This window comes from Heliangelus exortis, chromosome 13 (genome assembly GCF_036169615.1).
Source record: "Heliangelus exortis chromosome 13, bHelExo1.hap1, whole genome shotgun sequence".
NCBI lineage: Eukaryota > Metazoa > Chordata > Aves > Apodiformes > Trochilidae > Heliangelus > Heliangelus exortis.
In genome coordinates, this window is record NC_092434.1 from 735163 (window position 1) to 754645 (window position 19483).

The 19483-nt window shown below is 39.6% G+C and overlaps 1 protein-coding gene across 4 annotated transcripts in view; it reads right to left on the reverse strand.

The window, feature by feature from the left end:
* BANP (BTG3 associated nuclear protein) overlaps positions 1-19483 on the reverse strand; it is a 135833-nt gene that overhangs the window by 42102 nt on the left and 74248 nt on the right. The window lies entirely within an intron of this gene.

Consider the following 19483-nt stretch of genomic DNA (forward strand, 5'->3'; position numbering starts at 1 on the left):
TCTGGAGCCAATAAAACACTGCTCTGAGAGACTTTGTAATGCAGTAATAGCCTCACATCTTTTAAAAGTCTTTTAGTGGCTTTACTCCTTCACAGCACTAGTGATGGTACTCTTCTAAAGTTACACTTAGCAACGGCAGGCACAGGACTCCAAAAGCAGCAGTTTTGGCTTTCTCTTCAGCACTCCAAAGATTACATGCCATGAAGGAATGGACTAGATCCCCAAGAACCATAAATTCAAGTCCTAAAACAACAAAGTATGTCAATATTTCTTTTAGGAATGGGAGTCACTAAATCAATCTTCACTGGGCAGGTTATGTTTTTTGCTTGTTCAGTATTTTGAAATCCTCGAGATAAAAAGGTCCAAAGAATGACACAGTAACTGAGTAAGGTTCAAGTGAATATAATCCACTGCTTCTTGTAAAACCAGGGAATTACTGAACACTTTGCTCTACTTTTGGCATTGCCTCTGTGAGATAAAAGCTCTCATGCTTTTGACATCTGATGTTGTTGTAAAATTTACTAGAAATTACGTCACATTTCTTCAGAAGGAAATCCAACCAATTTCTAACCTCCCATAAGCTGCAGAAATTGTTTAAAATCTAATATCCCTGACACAAATAATTTTCTTCTCTAATTGGCTGGAACTCCACTTCTCCTTAAAAAAACTATTAATAAAATGCTTCTTTACAGTGGTCTGATTCTGTAAGTGTTACAACTCAAGGTTTCTTAGGCTTTTCAAAATGCTCACGCATCCATGATAAAAATGGTCTGGAGAAAAACATTTCAGTGGGAGAAAAGGAAGGAAAGGTTTTGCACGTGTTTCTCATCAGGTTGGATTCTAGTTTTCTATTAAGGTTATTCCAAGAAAAAATAAAAATTCACACTCCCCAAGTTGAAATGCTGAGAAATCTTTGGGATCTTCCCATCCTCACCCTGCCTACTCCAATGAGCCTGCAAGCAATGGGAATTAAAAGCCACAGCAATGACAAAAACGTGAAACCAATGCTTCCCAGCCTCTTGGGGAGAACATGTTGGATACTTGTGACCACAAACTTGCCTTTGTTTACTCTGTTGTGAAATACCTCATATTCTGATCAGTTCTGTGGTTAGAAAAGACTTAATGAATAAAATCTGCTCGAGAGATAATACACTGACTATTGCAAAGACAATTCCCTGTGAACATTGATACACAAATACTGCCCTGGGAGATACAAAAGATAAAGGCTGCCTGAAGTTCCTCAAAGAACAATCTCATAGTATTCATTGACAGAAAACAAGAGCAAACATTTATCTGCAGATTTATCTCTTCAGAATGAAGAAATGAAAGCTGCAAGGACTCAATAATCATCATTTTCTCCTATGCAGACAGGCAGCACTCAGAGGGAAAGGTGACAGAGATAACACAGGTTGCTGTGCACAGTTGGGAGAGTTTATTTCTCCTAAATTAAAAGATCAGCTCACGAGGAAAATTTAAGCTGCTGGGATGATCTGGCCCCGTGTGATGGTTTTGTGCTCACTCCATGCTGACACACTCTGCCTCTTTCCAACTGGCTGCAAACAGGCAGAAAGTGTTTCACAACACCTTGCCCAGAATCCAGGCCAGCAAAGCTCAGCTGCTAAAAGTCCCCAGCATCACATTTCCCTTCCAAGTCAGAAACACATTAAAAGATTCAAAGATCCACATGAACCTAACAGGAACTATTTACATTCAACCTCGTGGTTAAGTCACTTATTGGTCAGATAGGAAAATGCTCTCTGTGCTGCTGCTTGAACCTCCTGAGCTCCCTCAAAGGACTGGGACTGCCAAGGTGATCCCTGGTTCCTTGCCTTGGCATTCATGGCCTCATCCTATAGCTCCTGCCTGTTTGAAATGTTCTGTGGCCAATTTACCTTCTTTCCTCCTGGAATATCCATATCTATCTTCTGCTACTGGAAGCTGTGCCTGCTCAGGTCAGCTCCCATGTACAACCCCCAGGACAAGCACATGAGACATCTCTGCTCCTTCTAACTTTCTTTTCCACTACAAAACCTCATTTTCGTAAGGCAAACCCACAAACATTATTAATACATGAGATCAGTCCAAGTCTTGCAGACACCACTTTCTATGCAGTGCAGGAATTCTTGTTTTCATTCTTCTGTCAGACAAAATGTCAAAAGGTGATGCTCAGTGCTTCATTGCTGCTATTCTGCAATTCAACAGCATCCAGTTCAGACTAGTTTCCAAGGGTTTTCATGGAACTGAGGCTGCCATAAATTTTTGGATTACAACAACAACAACAACAACAAAAAAAAGAATGAACAGTCATAGTGTATTTTTCAAACACTTGTTTTCAACCAAACAATGAAATCCCTGGTTTGCCACTCTAAATAAAATCTCTTGTAGTCATTACCAGGTCTGCTGAATAGAGGCACTGACACTGGATATATACTGCCTCAAGCCTCATAATTTTTAGTACTTTCTGCAAGATCCCATCCTCTCTGGTAGCTCTGGCAACTGCAGGCCACATTGTGTCTGAATCTGGAGAGGCTTTGTTTGTGGAGAGTTGGTTTTGATCAGGTTGACGTGTACTAAATTTAACTCTGGTCTATGTTCCACTGTGCTTTTGGCAAAAGCTCCAGAAACTATGTCTGCAAACAAAACAAAAAAAAAATTGTCTAATAGTTCTGTATTCCATTGGCAAATAGTAGATGTGCTGTCAAAAAAGCAATCTTTATATTCTAGTGGGATCTCACCCATTAGCTCTGTTTGGCAATACCCCTTAGTGGCTGATGGTCAGCTGGCCTCTCAAAGGCAAATCAGGAAAACTTTTCACATGGCTGCACAAAAGTCAAACCCTCTTCTTTTTGCCTGCACTGGTGCATAATTTTTTTTTTTTTTTTTTTTAAGCAACTACACATACCAGCTCCTGACCTTTGGTTCCAATTACTCAGAGATAAAAGAAGTGGACAGAGTCAGAAAGTTCTGATCCTTTTGGTACTGCTGCAGTCTTGGGGCTCCCCACATCTTGGTTTGGACAGGGTGTGTGTGTGTGTGTGTGTGTGTGTGTGTGTGAAGAATTTGTGGATGCACAATCAAATCCATAAACTACCTTTACCCAGCAGCATCCTAAGGCTGCTGATCCAGACAATTTCTCACATGGAAATCTCTTCCTCATCTCTTCCCAGCCTGTCCTGGCAGCACAGGACTAACTACACCTTTAATGTGACCTCTCTGCACTCTCTCTTGTGCTTCTGTGAAAGTGTGACTGACATGACATGGATTTGACACTCTACACTTCCATGCCTCATTTTTAAGCTTCCATCTCAGCCACTTCTGAAATCTACTGTTCCACACACCTGGATGCTCTCCTCTCCTCCAGCATCTGTGCAAGCCACATGCTCAGCAAGGACAGAAGAGCAGTGTTCCTCCTCCCTGCCCTCACTCATCCTTCTGCCCCCAGACTCAGACACCCACTGATGTTACCTTCTCCTTTTCTTCTCCCAACCCACCCCTTGTGAGCATGAACTGACCCACACCTGACCATCTCCTCTCCTCCAAGCCACACACCACCTTCTGCCTTCTCCATGGGACCCTTTCCAGGACATAAGCTCTGCACACCATAAGCCAGACTAACTCCAGCCCATTATTTAGCACTTTTCCTCCCAGCTGAGTTACACAGCCAAATATAGTGACAGTGCTGCTGAGACACAATAGAGATTTTTTTCTAGCATAGGAAGGCAGGCAAGACTGCTGCAATGACCATGCAGCCACTCAATAAATACTTCTGGCATCCCAAATTGTCCCCTTGTGCTGTCCATTGGCCATCACTGCTCTGTGCTATCAAACCCAGGCTATAATTTTCAGCAGAGCATCTCTGGTGTTGAACTGAACTCCAACGACCAGCTGAGAAAACTGTCTCTTTTAAAAAGATTAAAATGCAAACGAAAATATAATTATGCTTTTAATGGGCTCTTGTTACAGCCCTCCTGTCCTCAGGAGGCTGGATGGATCACTGAAAGTCCTTAACACGTATTTCTGCTGGACTCCAGCTCTATGGTCCCTGTGATTTGTGGATGCAGAGGTCTCCAGTAGCATTTTTTGTCCTTCCTCAGGCCCACAGCAGCAGGGCCATACCTGGAGTTTTTACCACCAACCAACTGCCTGGTTTTGATGGACAAACTCTATTGCTTTGGAAAGCATTTTGCTTCTGAGGCTCTTCCAGCAGATTGCTATCACAACCTGATCTCTTCTCACAGAAACAATTTTTAGAAATCATTCAGATTTGAAAAAATGGTTCTTGAGACTTTGATTAGTCACACAATTTTCAATTATTTCAACCTGTTTTAGCACCTTCTCTCCTGGAAGGGAAAAATGCAGCTCTCCCAGTGTTTGAGATCATACAGGACTGCAGCAGCACTGCTGCATTCCCTCCAGTTCCATTTCCCAGTTACCCTCCTTTCAAAGCTGAAAGAAAATCATTAAGTGTGTCAAAACAGCTATCACTGTCCAGCTGTACTCCTCTTTGCTGTACTCAGTCCTTTCCTGTTTAAACTTCCCTGGAGACCCAGCAAATTTCAACTCCAGTGCATTTTCCATCCTCTGTTCTCCCACTGAGGAGATCTCCTATTTCCTTTTTATTCCTGGTACTACACGGAAATGCAGAGACCACATGAGATTTCTGGAAGACTGCTGTGTACAGTGGGGTTTTTTATATCCTGCTCCAAGTTTTTGGCTATGCAAAAGAGAAACATCACCTTCACAACCCTCTACATGTATTTTGTCTCAAAAACTCAGCTTTTAAAGGAACTGTTCCTCACACTTTACCTTGCTGCTGAGAGCACAACAACCTGGCTTTTTTTTTTTTCCCCCCCTGAATTAAGTATTTTACAGCTCTCACACTGCTACCATGAAAGGCTGCAGAGGAAGGATTGACTAAATGATGTATCACTGACAAGACTGATTTCTAATTAAAAACATCATACTGATGAGGAAACCAATCTCCAGCAACTCATTTGAAAATGATGCTAACAGAGGAATATCAAACTACCCCGCAGAAAACGAGAAGGAAAAAGTGGCACTCCTTTGTGTTTTCTGATCTCAATTACTGCTCGTACTCCAATGTGATTTTTAGATGAAGTCACCATTTGAGATCACATTTCTGGGGTTGTGCCAGAACCTTTGTGCTCCTGCCTGCTCTGGGATGAAAGAGCTGGAAGCCTGACAGCAATCGAGTGGCTCAAGTTCTACCTGGCAGTCACGAAGGAACCCGAGTTGCCCAAATCCCTCTGACTTTGAAAAAGGCTCTGAAGTCTTTGAAACCTGTCAGACAAAAGTGGCACAAGCACATTTCAAAGGCACTAGGAGCAGTATATTCATGAGGTTTCAGCAAAAAAAGCACAATAAGAAGGAATGTCAGGGGAGTCAGGGAGACACAGAATGGGAGAGCCAGGGGAAACCAAAGCGAAGCCAAAATAAGAAGATTCTTCAGGAGCCAATTTTTTTTCTGGAGCAACTAAAGAAAAAAGATGCCAAAGACTGTCCTGAGGGAGAAACAAGCCCCTGATTAGACATATGGATGTCTAGAGTAAATAAAATGTAGATGAGTAGAGAAAGTCTGCTTTTCAACCTCAAACGAGCAGCTCAAAAAGAACCAGTGCAAAAATGAAGGGTTTATTTAAGCTAATCCTTAAAATTGGGCTATAGAGTGCTGAGAATACCCATACCTAATTTTCCACAGGAAAAAAAAAAACCTTTGGAATCAAACTAATTTTCAATGTACAGCCCACATAGACTACAATATTCTAGTATCTATTCTCTAGTATCAGAGAAGTCTGTGCAAAAACCACGCAAGACAACGAGTAGGATTCTGGCAAGCCTGGATGTCCTGTCACACCATCACTCACTTCAGTGGGGACTCTTCCTCCAAATTTGTTCCTTTTTAAAGCAGCTACTCTCAAAACTATTCTCTTACTTGCAGGCTTAAACGTACACTGTCCAGAACTACAACAGGCATGAAGAAAAAAGGTTAATTTTAGTCATTTTCTCAAGGAGTTCATCATAAAGGTTAATTTTAGTCATTTCCTTAAGGAGCTCATCATAAAGGTTAATTTTAGTCATTTTCTCAAGGAGCTCATCATAAAGGTTAATTTTAGTCATTTTCTCAGGGAGTTCATCATCAAGCAGTGCCAGAGCATCATGCTGAGCATGGTCACAACTGCTGCTACCCTCTGGAATTTTTTTTTAATCTGACTTCCACAGCACCTGGAACAGAGCTATGCAGGCTGCACGCTTGAGCAAAGCTCCACGTGCACCTATAAATTTCAGAGGAATGAGAGCCACACACATTAGCAAAGCTGAACACAGACAACTCTTTTTAAACACAATCTCTTGCTGCTCCTAGAGCCTGGCACGAATCATTCCTTCCAGGGAGATGCTATCAGCAGCAGAGCAGATAGTGTCAGACAAACCATAAAACTTAATGGACCATAACACTAAATATATCACAGCCTAACAGGAGGCAGCTAACATTATTATTACAGTGCAAGTTCATACTCTTTATAAAGATTATTCTAAAGCAGACTAGATATTTTTGATTTTTTGTTGGTTTTTTTTTTTTTTTTTTGCACCAAAACCAATTTTTGCTGTTATTATTCCCCACCACAAACCATTTCATTCGGATACATTGTAGTTTGAATATCACAAAATGAAGTTTCCCTGTGTTTACCTCTTACTCTGCTGTAGTTTTTCTCACTGAAGCAAACACAGAAAGAATTTTCCAAATCAGGAAAGAGGAAGTCTGGGGATTTTTTTTGCACTCGGTTGGGTCGAAAAAACGAGGATTTTTTAGTTCATTCAAACATTTTTGCAGCAGTTTCTACAGTAATAATAATTATAGTAAAATGCAAACAGATGACAAATCAATTTATCGTTTTAATAAAATGTTTTACTTGAAATGTAAAACACAATCCTCACCAATTTCAACATTTGGAATTAATATGACGTTTGTATGAATTTAGGCAAAAAATCAAAACAAATGCAGGTCCTTGTACTGACATCAAGGTCTGGCTAATAAAAACCAAACCAATTAACTGCACTGACTGAAGAACTTTTTAAATTCTTGATTGTTGGTGTTTGCAAATGCCTGGAATAAGAGCTGCTGGATGCCATGTGTCATTAGAGAGCTGGAGCTGGGGAAAACCACCAACTTGTCAGTTGTGTTTTCCTGGTCTAAGCAAAGCAGATTTCAAGAGATACAATTCACTTTCAGGGGATAATTTACATAGCATTGATTTTTCCTTATGGAATATATTTTTACAGTTACACACGAGCCTACGGTTCAAAGGATGTGTGGTTTTCATTACAGGAAATCCTAAAGAGGAAAAACTGTAGATTTGCCTGGAAATTTCAATCTTCAGGAGAGGAACTACAAGGACAGGCAAAATCTCTCTCAGTAGTGATAAAGTCTGAGAAGTAGGATTGCACTGTTATAATTCAGCTCAATTTTAATATATATAATTTATCTGTGTTTTAGGTAGAGGCTGGAAGGAAAAGTTTAGTATTTTCAGGCAGGAGGAAAAAATATAAAATGAACAATAAATCCTTATGAAACAATCTGGCTTGGGATGAAGTGATAGAACAGGAAATAACATTACAACTCTGTTAAAAAGGCAGAATGTCAGTACTTTGCCCTGGAAGATGCTGGTTTCCAACACACCACAGCAGTCACCAGCCTCAACCAAAGCCAACCAAGCTGTGGCTTTGCTACCAGCTTGCTCCAGCCTGGCTGGGCATGGAAAAGTGCTCCAGGAAATGAGACTGATCCTATTGCATCAGTGCTGCTGCTGCTGGCAATAAGCTCAAGAGCAGGAATACTGTCCATTCTGTGAGCTATTTTGCAACATTCTAGGAATTCTTTTATTCCTCTGACTCCCTTAAGCTTTGCTGCACATTTTCATGAAAGCTTTCCAGAAAAACAAGTGATAAAGAACTCCTGTACAGTGAAAAAAAAAAAAAAAAAAGACAAATTGGTGATATTTAACTGTAGCTTCTAGCAACGTTGCAAGCCATTAAGTGTGTTGTGCTGTTATTAAAAAAAAAAAAAAAAAAAAAAAAAAAAAGATTTATAGGAAAAAGAAGGCCCAATTCTGAGTTCAGATGTTCTAATTTTGTAAGGATGTAATTTCTTTTACTGAGTCTGTCTTCAGTAGACTGACACCAGTGAGACAAAACACTGCTTCTTTTAAGACAGATGTCCTAAAGTTTGACAGTCTCCACACATATATATATATATATATATATCCACTATCCTCCCAAGGTAATGAAAAAGAAACTATTCCACAAATGAAAAACTAAAGCATCTGTGTATCTTCACTAAAATAACCCCACAGAAAGTGACAGACAGCAGTAAGCCAAGACTGCATTCTCCAAAGCAAGTGAGGTAAATTACATTTTCCCAAAGGAACATTCCTACTGAAGATGTTTGCAACTGGTGTACCTGATAAATGCTCTTTCACAACAGCATTTGCTAAAAGAACAGAAGAAAGCATCACCTTAATGGTTTTTTTCCCCCCCATTACTAGGTCAGTCATTCAGAATCCTGGATTTCTTCCCTGCTCCAGATAACATCCATGGACTCAAATGAAAATCAACTTATTTTGGAAAATCTCCATGGAAGAAGGAGCATCTGGTCTTTGTGTTTGGGGCTTTCAAGTGTACACTTACAGAAACAGCCATGCAATTACACTCATGACTCACCAGTGATTTTTTTTTTGCTGTTGTTAAGGATTCAGTGTCAAACTTCACGGGCTCCAAAGAAATGGTAAAACTCTTAGCATCACTTGGAAAACAATTAGGCCAACAACAAATGTTTCTGACAGTTCCATTCCCATTACGCAACTCTCAGTCATACTTTGTTTAACTCAGAACAGATGATGCCCTGATCACTCCTTTCTTCAGGTTTCAGAGGGTGTCTCTCTGACTTCTCACCACTGACAATGAAAAACACACACCAAAAAGGAAAATCATTTGGGATATTTTACCATACACCTCTGAAGATCAGCATCCTGTTAGCTGGTGATGCACAGAACTCTCACTCCTTGAGATTTCCAGCCTGGGCTCACCCCAAAACGCAGCCCTGGAGCACCTGGCTCTGTGAGTCCAACTGGGAATGAATTCCATAGGCAACAATTTGACCATTCCCACTGATTTTGGGCATATCTCTGCATGCCACACTGGGGCATGTCCTCTTTTCTATGTGCTTTTTATATTTCTACCACCCAACGAGGGCTTTTTTTCCATCTTGACCTATTACAAACCAAACTTACCCTGAAGGAAAACACAATTCCACCAAAGACAACACCAAAATCCCTGTGCCACTGCTGTAACAACCTCATTCATTTCTCTGGTTTGGTCTTTTTTTTTTACAGCTTTCCCCTCTCTATTACACAGACATCTCTTTTGTTCAGACTTGCAGCACAGGAGATGCCCTGACCTTCAACTGCTGTTGTCTTCCTGATGCTCTTCATGCAAAAGGCTTTAATACCTGCCTTCTGCTACAAGAAAAATTCAACCCCCCAAAATTTCACAGCACTGCTCTGGGATCTGAAAGCACTGAGCAGTATTTTTTCACTATGAGGTTATTACATGTGCTTCTTTACTGGAATTACAGGCTTTTTGCCTCTGAATGAATTTGATGCATTGACAGCAACTTCTGCAGCCCTCAGCATCTTCACCCCTGAAACCCAGGAACTGACTTAGCTCTGGGGTCAACTCAGAAGTAAACCAAGTCTTGGAAAACATACCCAAAAACTAAGGGTGAGATGGGGTTTGAAAGTGGTCCTTCTTCTGTGTCACTGCTGTGGGACTGAGATCCTGATTTCCAGCACCACCAGAAGCCACCCCTAACAAAACAGTTAACTAGAAAATCCCACTAACATGATAAGTAACTTAATTCTAAGACTTCCTCCCTGTGAACTCTGTAACACTTCTGCTGTTTAACACAAATATTTAGCAACATTCCAGAAGCATGGAATGACATATTTCAGGAACAAAAATAGTTGGGGAAAAAGACAAAAAAAAAAAAAAAAAAAAGACAAAAAAAAAAAAAAAGACAAAAAAAAAAAAAGCCATTTATAAAACAGATTCATTCATAGCTCAACCCTGGTTGGAGCCCAGAGTTTCTATCAAAGAAAAAGAATATTTGCATGTAAAACAGAGCTGCTTTTTGCTTCCAGAGCAGGCAGGAACTGATAGTTCTAGCTGAATAATTGATGGAGCCAATGTACAACAATTAATCCCAGCAGACTGGATCAAATAAAACGAAGCAAGTTTACAATTTGAAGGACTTATTCCACAAAGAAGAATGCTGTTCACAGAACACTAAAGAAAGGCAGCTACAGAGGATGATTTTGCAAATGTGTTTTCCAAATGCTACTCTCAGTAATACAGAGATGTGAATATATCCCAATTAATTAAAACAGCACCCAATATCAGAACTGAAAACTGTGTCTAAAACAATAAAGTGGTCATTGCAGTTTTTTTAAATGTGTGCATTTGAAATAGAAACACAGATACACTGAATTTAAATACAATAAAAATACACTGAACTATATGACATCCTCCATGTCTTTTTCCCAAGTCAGCTTATAAAGTACAAAATTATCATTTTTGATGGGCCTTCTTCAATTTATTAGATATTCACTCAGCCAGCTTGAAATATTTTAAGGATTCTGAAACATTGGACTGAAAATTTATTTGAACTATGGAAAGACTGAATGCATGAGTTAACAGTCATAAAAGTCAATGAATTGGTCAAATTTCACTATTTTTAATATTATCTTGTTAAAAACCTGAAAACTGGGCAAATCACAGGTTTGGTTTCTTTCTAAAAAGATAAGCTCACTCTTCACTTGCAATCAACCACTGTGGTTTCATTTTTAAACGGGATGTGTGACCAAAGCTGGCAAAACAGAAATACTTTCATGGAGAAGAGCCAAAAAAAAAAAAAAAAAAAGAAAAAAAGGAAGCCATCTCCCATCCCCACATACTTAAATGAGCCACAAATGATTCCCAAAGTCATGGCCACCACTTGGGAAAGACCACGTTGATCATTTAACCTAGACAGACAGTATAGAAACAGATTTAAATAATCAAAATTTACTGGTTTGCTTAAAACAGGGGAAAGATAAGCAATGGCCTGACCTCTGCACTAGCCATTTAGTAGCCTGACAACACCTACACATGCACACACTTTTTTTTACCACACATGTTTTTTAAAACACATGTTTTTCACCAGGATGACATGAGATCTCTCCACACGCCAGAAGCCAGAAAGTAGTTGGGATCCAACCAGGAGTATTTGTGTTGTAATGAGTCCAGGACCAGCCCATCCTGGGCACTGACAGGGCCAGTTGTACCAAGCAGTCACTAAATCCTTCCTGGGTTGGAATCTGGAATGTGGGATTTCTGAACACACACACACACACACAAAGTTAGAGGCATCCCAAGTATTTAAAAGAACTGAGCACGGAACTGTTGGAGCGCTGGAAGTGATGGGATGAGGGCAAATCTGCAGCATAAAGAGAGGGTTGATATCACATGATGAGAAAAATCATAAATGAAGAGCACTAAAAAAAATAAACAAAACAAAAAAGAAATGATTTCTCCAGATTAGCACGGCAAGATAGCTTTGTGATGACTGCTATTCTACAAGCAGAGATTTTTATTACCAAAATCTCTAATAAGAGACAGCTTAGACCTATGCCTTCTATGAAGGAGGAGAAAATTATTTTTCCTTATATTTAAAAGATTATCACCTCATATCTCATCTCTTCTTATTAAGTTTACAGCAATATTAAAACAAGATTTGGGTGAATAAAGAACATAATATACTCCAAAATAGAGAACATATTCTTTGGAGCATTATACATGCTCCTGTCTGCTTGAATGGAATTTTAATGGAACAACCCACCCTCTTAGGAGAAAAATAATAAAGAAAAAAAAATGACAGAAAACATTATCCTTTTCCTAAAGCTTCATGAACCAGCCTTGCTTTACAACCACTTCAGGTCACTCTGTGGACTCTGTTGCTCAAGGACTGTATCAAAGAAAGTACCAAGAAGAGATCAGCAAATCCCCCTCTGTAATTCTTTCCACCAGTCAGAACATTTTCACAAACAGCAATTTGGGGAGCAAATTGTAATAGATATCAGTATTTAAATAATAGCTGATTTTAGCCCCTCTCTGTAGGTTTCTCCTCTTTTTGATCAGCAAGCCAAAATAAAAACAACCAAGTTTGGGATGTGAGGAAGGTAACAGCACGAGGCTCTGCAGGTCATGAAGAGAGACACTGCCCTGGGAGCTGGGACTTCTGAACAGAAGACAAAAATAGTTGTGTGACATAATGTCTAAATCTTGTGAAGCGCTAGGGAAAAATTATGTTTAAAACACAGACATTATATTCTGTACTTACAGCCAAGGATCTGCTGGAATTTACTGTTTGCTCCCAAAACAAATCTTTACCTGCGTCACTGAAATGAAGCATGAAAGCAGGGTCGAATTGGAATCATCTGGTGCTAATGGGAAGCTATTTCTTTATTGTTACACTTTGCCAAAAGCTGAAGTGACCCAAAAAATGCCATAAATATGAGATTTTTTGCTGCCAGAGACTTTGTTTACTTTGCCTTCAGCAGAGGAATTTTTTGTTGTTGTTGTTTTAACATGCAAAGGTATGCTGGGTCCTAGCTCAGAAAAGGCAAAAAAACCCACAAGACACAACACTGTGTGGCTGCTGATTTGTGATAAGTGATGTGAATCAGTAGATGATGAAAAAAATTCTTCAACAAGTTAACTGGAAAAGAAACTGCAAACTTTCTTACATGCTCTCTCTTTAGGTGCTATTCTAAAATCCTGGATGAGTCAAAGCATTATCCCCAAAAATTGAAAGGTGTCACAATTTCAGCTTCACACGAGACATAAAAAAGCAGAGCAAACGCCAGCAAAAAACAATCACCAAGTGGCTCATGGGGAATTCAACAGAAAGTTGTGCATTTTTCAAGAATCTCTATGGCCTGAAGGCACTTGTCCTATTACTGATGTTAAAACAAAAATGGGTTTTTAAGCCTCAGACCGGTTCTGTGGATCTGGTGAGAGTCAGTGAACTTTAGTGGAGACAGAGGGGAGAAGTGTCCAGGATTTCCTACACTCACATTTTAAGCCAGGTGCTGAACTACAGATTAACCCCAATTAATCACCTCTGAGTGTCTCCAGCATATAAATATCCCTACACTACACCTTAAGCCCATTAAAGTGACTTAATATTTGCAATGCCTTTCTTCCACTCCTGATAAACTCAGCTAAGCCTGTTGGTTTCTTCCTGGTTTCCTTCCTTTCCCACATGTAAAATCTATTTAGACATATTTATCTGAAAAGCACTGCAAAGTACTCTTTCCACCCTCCATTACATTTATATGACAATTTAAACTCATCAGTTGATTTCTGCATTAAGGGCACAATGTAGAAAAGTCACTGGGCCATCCCATGCTTACACAAAGATGTTGCTTTTTATTCCATCACCATATTAAGGCTGCTTTAAAGTCGAGAGGAGAAAATGCAAAAAAAATATTTGCTAATTTTGCAAAGAGTCCTTTAATCAGCCTTGACTCAAGGCCGATTAAAAGAAAAAAGTTAACTCAGTATTCAGGAATTTAATCTTCCCGAAACAATACACAATCCCTGGGTTTGCAACATAGGTGTTTCTCAAAAACCTAAACCCAGGTCTGCTGCCCTTCAGTGAGCTTCTAAATCACTCAATATTTCCCATGAAAGTGGATAAATTCTGCTAAGCAGTAAAAAGCACAAGGCATTTTCCATTAAATACCAGAATTTGCTTTGCTCTCTGTAACTACAGAGAACGAATTTTCCAATCGATACCAATAGAAGTTTCCTTTCCATGTTTTTTTCCCTGATTTGTTCCATGTTGTTGACTGCCACTGAAGGACTGTATTTTTCAGGAATACTGTCTCCTCATAGTGGGGTAGAAGAATTTTGTTCTATTATCAAATACAACAACCTGGAGTGAACAACTTGCACAGCTTTGCTTGGGAATCCCATGCAGCAGGACGACGAGCGCTGCTGGGCATCAGGTGCTCTCCAAATGAGTGGGGCACAAAGTAGGGGCAAATCTAAAAAAGCATTTTAAATTCTGCATGAAAGTGTATTACAGCTACTTCTTTAGTTAACCCTGCTTAAAAACACCAATCTGTTACTGTTTCTGTTATGCTATGGATTTTTCTGGGGATATTTCCTGTGTCACCGATCACCTGAGTAGCAAGGGGTTTTTTTTCCCAAGGTTTTCTTTTCAAATCTATGCACATTTGCATGTTTTCATACATTTAATTGCTTTAAAATTTTAATTCTAACTTATTAAAATACTACTTTCTCTTGCAAACTACTTTTTTCAGAACTAAAAAGCACAGTGAGTGCTTGTAATGACCTACTTTGAGGACCAGTCAAAGTGGAGAACACCTCTTCTGTGGAATGCCAAACTAAAGAGTGTATGTGCACAAAAGGCTATCTTCAAGACAAAAAAAAAAAAAAAAAAAAAAAAAAAAAAAAAAAAAAGAATAAACTCATAATGAAAATGCTCACACTATTTTAAGCAATCTTACTTTACCCATAAATACATTCTGCTTCTACATGAAGTCTGCAGACTGTACATCTTGTTTCAAAACTGTTCATTTTTACTCCTAAAAACAGAGCAGCCCTGCAAGACCCTCGTACACCCAAGTATTGAAGAAGCATCCCTGAAACAAGGATTTATTTATTTTCGAAACCAGACGAGCAGTTTTTAAGTTCCAGCTGCAGTATATTGGGGGGTTTAATTTTGTTGCTTTTCTTCTGACAACCCTGCTTGTTTCTCCCTGCACCTTATTCAAAGCAGATGTGCTGAAAGCAGGAAAAACCCTCTCAACCCACGGCAGCAGCTGGTGCACAAGTCCAGAGCTTTTTCCTTTCTCTCCTTTGCAGACACAGAGCCCCTGGCAGCACCAGATGCAGAAAGCCTCACACTCAGATCGTGTCCCTGTCCCCACACCACCAGTGACAAGGCTGATGTGGGAGCAGCAAAATTCTTCCCATTTCCTTCCTCACTCCTCCGAGCTTTTGCTGAGCAAGTAACTGGCAATCATCTTCATCTTACTGCCCTCTACTGCTTAAAAATGAGGGACAGGGAAAAATAACTCCTGTGTGTGATTGATTCTTCACTGAGAAGCTTCAATAAGGAATCTCAGCATCCTTAAAATAAGAACTTTGGCTGATATGCATTATCTTATTAATATTTTATTAATAATTAAGAGCTGTGAAAGAAGGTTCTTCCCTTTGGATAATAAATTACTGAGTTTTTAATACTGATAGAAACTGCAGTATCTATTAGCTGTAGATAACAGATACTTAAGTATCTTATATATTCTAAAGGCTTAGTACAGGCAATTAAATTTCATATTCAAAAATATATTAAACCATTTGTTTCCCAATAAAATAACACCTACAAAGTGCATAAGCAGAAGTCAAGTTAATATGTACAGATACTTTTGTTTCTATAACTGAAAATCATGTTAGAGCTATGGATTAAATTGGACCTTAAAAAAAAAATGTGGTGTCCTCACTGAAAAGCAGAATGTGGCTATCTTAGGAATGATCAGGGAAGTAAACAGAGCTACAGAAACTACATGGTAAAAAAGTTGGTTTGTAAATAATTTCCCCCACAAGCAAACCTATTTTCACTTGATTTTGATCCTGGCACAAATGAGATTCACTGACTATTACAGGGAATCACTAGAATGGGTTTGTTTTTTTTTTCCCACCTTAACATTTGGAACCATTTCTCCCCCTTTTCCACTCCTCTAAAAGTGAAGAGCCTGCAGCAGAGCCCAGAACCAGAACAGATGTTCCAGACATAGGTGAGGAGGTCACAGCTCCTCCTGAGCTGCATTACAGGGTGTGTGTGCTGTGTCTATTGAAAACAGATCCCAACAAGCCACCAGGTTCACACTGCTCCTGAGGACATGAAAGACAAACTCTCCCTGATCTCTCCCTCACCCACATCCATACTCTCTGACCTTTCAGACCCACCAGCAGCTCGCTGCTACTTCACACCACTTCAAGCCTGCAGCATTTTCTCCATCCCTGTGGCAGCCTTCCAGGAGTATCTCTTCTGATCACAGGCTCGTGGAACTCTCACACAATCAGTACACGTGTGAGGATGCTCTGCTAGAGCTTCCTTGGCCAGCTACCTCCCCAGCCCTGAAGCTGAACTCCCCCAGACTGCCACAAAGCCTGAAGCAGCAAGGTCAGAGGAAAAGTTCAGAAAACACATCATGCAATCACTGAGCCATACAAATACCTCATTAAATAACAACAACAACAACCAAAAAGATGTGTTATTAATGTGGTCTTCTCTCTCTGCAGCTCAAGAGTCTCGGATGGGTCTCAGCACACAAACTTCTCTGCAAGAGACCATGGCTAAAACTGTAGAAGAGGCCAAGTTTCTTTTTTCTCCAAGTTTCTTTCATATTCACATGGTAAGATGATTGATACTGCAAAAGCACCTTACATTGGCTAGTTTTTTTCTCCTAAAGCATCATACATGCTGTTTGCTCTAGATTCTCCTTCTAACTTACCTACTGATGCTGATATTAAGTGGGCGAAATGCTGCTCTTATTAAATTTTTTGTTCATTGAGCAGAAGAACTTATCAGCTCTCTAGGAATACGTATGATCATATTTTAGATTTTAAAGTGCATTAACTTTTTAATTTAAGAACTGAGCCTATTAGTTGAAGGCCTGGTGTCAGTTTAATTAATTTCTAAATTGGAGAAACACTGGCTGTGAGGACGTACAAAATGGGGTGTCTAAACTGCAGAATGAAGGAATGACAAACTACTGAATTTGTTCTGTTCTCTTCCTGCCCCATGTGTATTTCTGAACACTGTGGCACTACATCAGCATGTCTCATGTCACTGAAGCTCAAAGGAAGGAGAGGATGAAGTCAGGCAGGAAAGAGGGCAGGTAATCACAGGAAAAAAAGAGAGAAATTAGAAAACTTCTAGTGATTCGTAGGGATAAAAGGCAAAATCAAAAAAATTCCCACTGCTCCACGGCTTCAAGTGTTAGTTAATGTAAAGCTTAATTATTTTTGCAGTTTGGTATTTTTATTAAACGTGCACTGAAATATGAAACTTCCAGCTAATAGAACACACGTGTAGGTAGAAAGCGTTCCTTCTGGCATGACTTCATTAGTTCCATGAACAATGATGCCAGAAAAACAAGGTCTAAATCCAGTGCAACCACGAGGACAGACAATTCAAGAGGGGGGGAAAAAAACCTTAAACCCAATCGACAACATTAAGCAGATAAGTCGTATTTATTACTAGTATTACCAGGCTTAAAACTTCCCTATCACCTTAGAAATTTTACTGATAAAATTTCACAGTGGATTTATGTCAGGTTTTGCTCTACTTGACAAGAAAGTAACAACTCCACGCTTTGCAGCCCCAGCTTCTTGAAAACCTTTTTATTTGTGAGTCTGACTGATGGCATCAAGCAGTAGCACTAAACCTCATCTGATTAAGTACCCAAAATCTAAGGGCAGAGGAACACATGGAAAGCAGCAGCATGAGATGAATGGTAAAGGCAATATTTAGCAACTAAGCTAAGCTCTAATGCCATTAATAAGTAGAGATTAGTGCCACATTATTCATTTTCCTGATTATCAATCTGCTCCAGTGACTACTGGCAGTGTGCACTGAAGTTCAGAACATGGAAGAAAAAGCCCCTTTCCTGATAAGTAAGGGGCAGGTGGGAAAACTACAAAATTCTTTGATCACAGGTCATGTTCAGATGCTTGCAGGCTACTGGATTGTTATGACTTACATCACCACTGAACCATATCGTGTGACAGGTTTTTGTGCTCTTATCCCACTACAAGTGCCAAAGAAAATGCATTAGTTTCAACTTCCATTCTTAAACCACAAACACAGTTTAGTTTAACTCATTTTCCTTTGCAATTTTTATGAGCTAATCGCTCAAAAAAAAAAAAAAAAAAAAAAAAAGGGTTGCTCAACACAGATCAGCTGATGAGGAGAATCCAGTTCAGCCACAGACCTCCCCTTTGCCCCCTCACATAACACACACCCAGAGCTGTTGTAAGGACACATGTCAGTGCTACTCATCCACTTTGGTGCAAAACAGGTCCAAAACAGGTCCCTGTGGCTTCAAGTGCTGCTGAGGGGTTCTGTATCTAACGCGAAACGGAGATAAAAATCCCGTAAACCTTTTGCTGGCTCTTAATTTCTTGTCTGCTGGAAAAGAGTTAAGCAGCAAATGCTTTTGGAGGAGCATGAAGGTTCCTGTGAGCTTGCACAGATGCCAAGGTGACAAGGCCTGGCTGCTGGCTCTCAGGAGAAGAGCAGTTATTCTTTTGCACCAAAATCCAGCCAGACGCATGAAGACAAAAAAATCCCCAGCACTTCACCATTTGTTCCCAAGGCAAGTTTAAAAGCAGGGCCCTGAGCAGTTTGTTTGGTTTCTTGTCTGTTTTTTTAAAACAAGCAACACAACACAACAAAACAAACAAATTGGATGCTCAACTGATTTCCTACATACAGATGTACAGCCACAACCACTTAGGCAGAACCAAGATTATTCCAGCTCTGTTGAAGTATGTAATAGTACAGATTCCTCATGCAGGGAAGTGACTGCTTTTTTCACCAGAAAATTTGATTAAATGATGCTTTTCTTCCCCATTTTGTGTGTGCTCTCACAGATTTTCAGCTGACATTTATCACTCATCTACAGGTATGCTCTGACAAGTATTTACACATATTTACAAACACCTTTCTTCAAGTGTAGACTTACTCTGCTGGTACTATGCAACTGCTCAAGTGAGCAGCAAGACTTCCAACTAAAGGCACTGAGTTTGGAAGCTTTTTACTACCCTAGAGTATTTTACTCCATGACAATTTCAGCATGAAACATGACTGAATGAAAGGACTCACCTCCTCCCTGTGTAACACAGAGGGCTTCAGGGAAATATGGTCATTTAAAAGCAGCATAACCTTGCAAGAGTGATTTAAACTTCATTCTTTGTTTATTCAGAAGAGATGCAGTTTGTGGAATACTTGTTATAAATAGATATTTCAAGGAGAAAAATAATGAAACTAGGCTATAATTAAAAAACCAAGTTACTTAAGCTACAAGCCACTCTGGGAGAGACACAGCACCACCCCAATATTACTCTTTGTAATTGGCACAGCTGCATTTCCCAGAGAAGGAAAAAAGAAAAATACTTCAGCAAAAGTTCTGACACATCTTCAAAACAACACCTTCCCTAGCATCACTTCTGGAAAAGTACTTCTGATTGAAGTCTGAGCAAAGAACACTTACTGGGTTGTGGTTTTTGTAAATACAAGAGAGATTGCTTCCCCACACAAACACTGTTTGTGGTC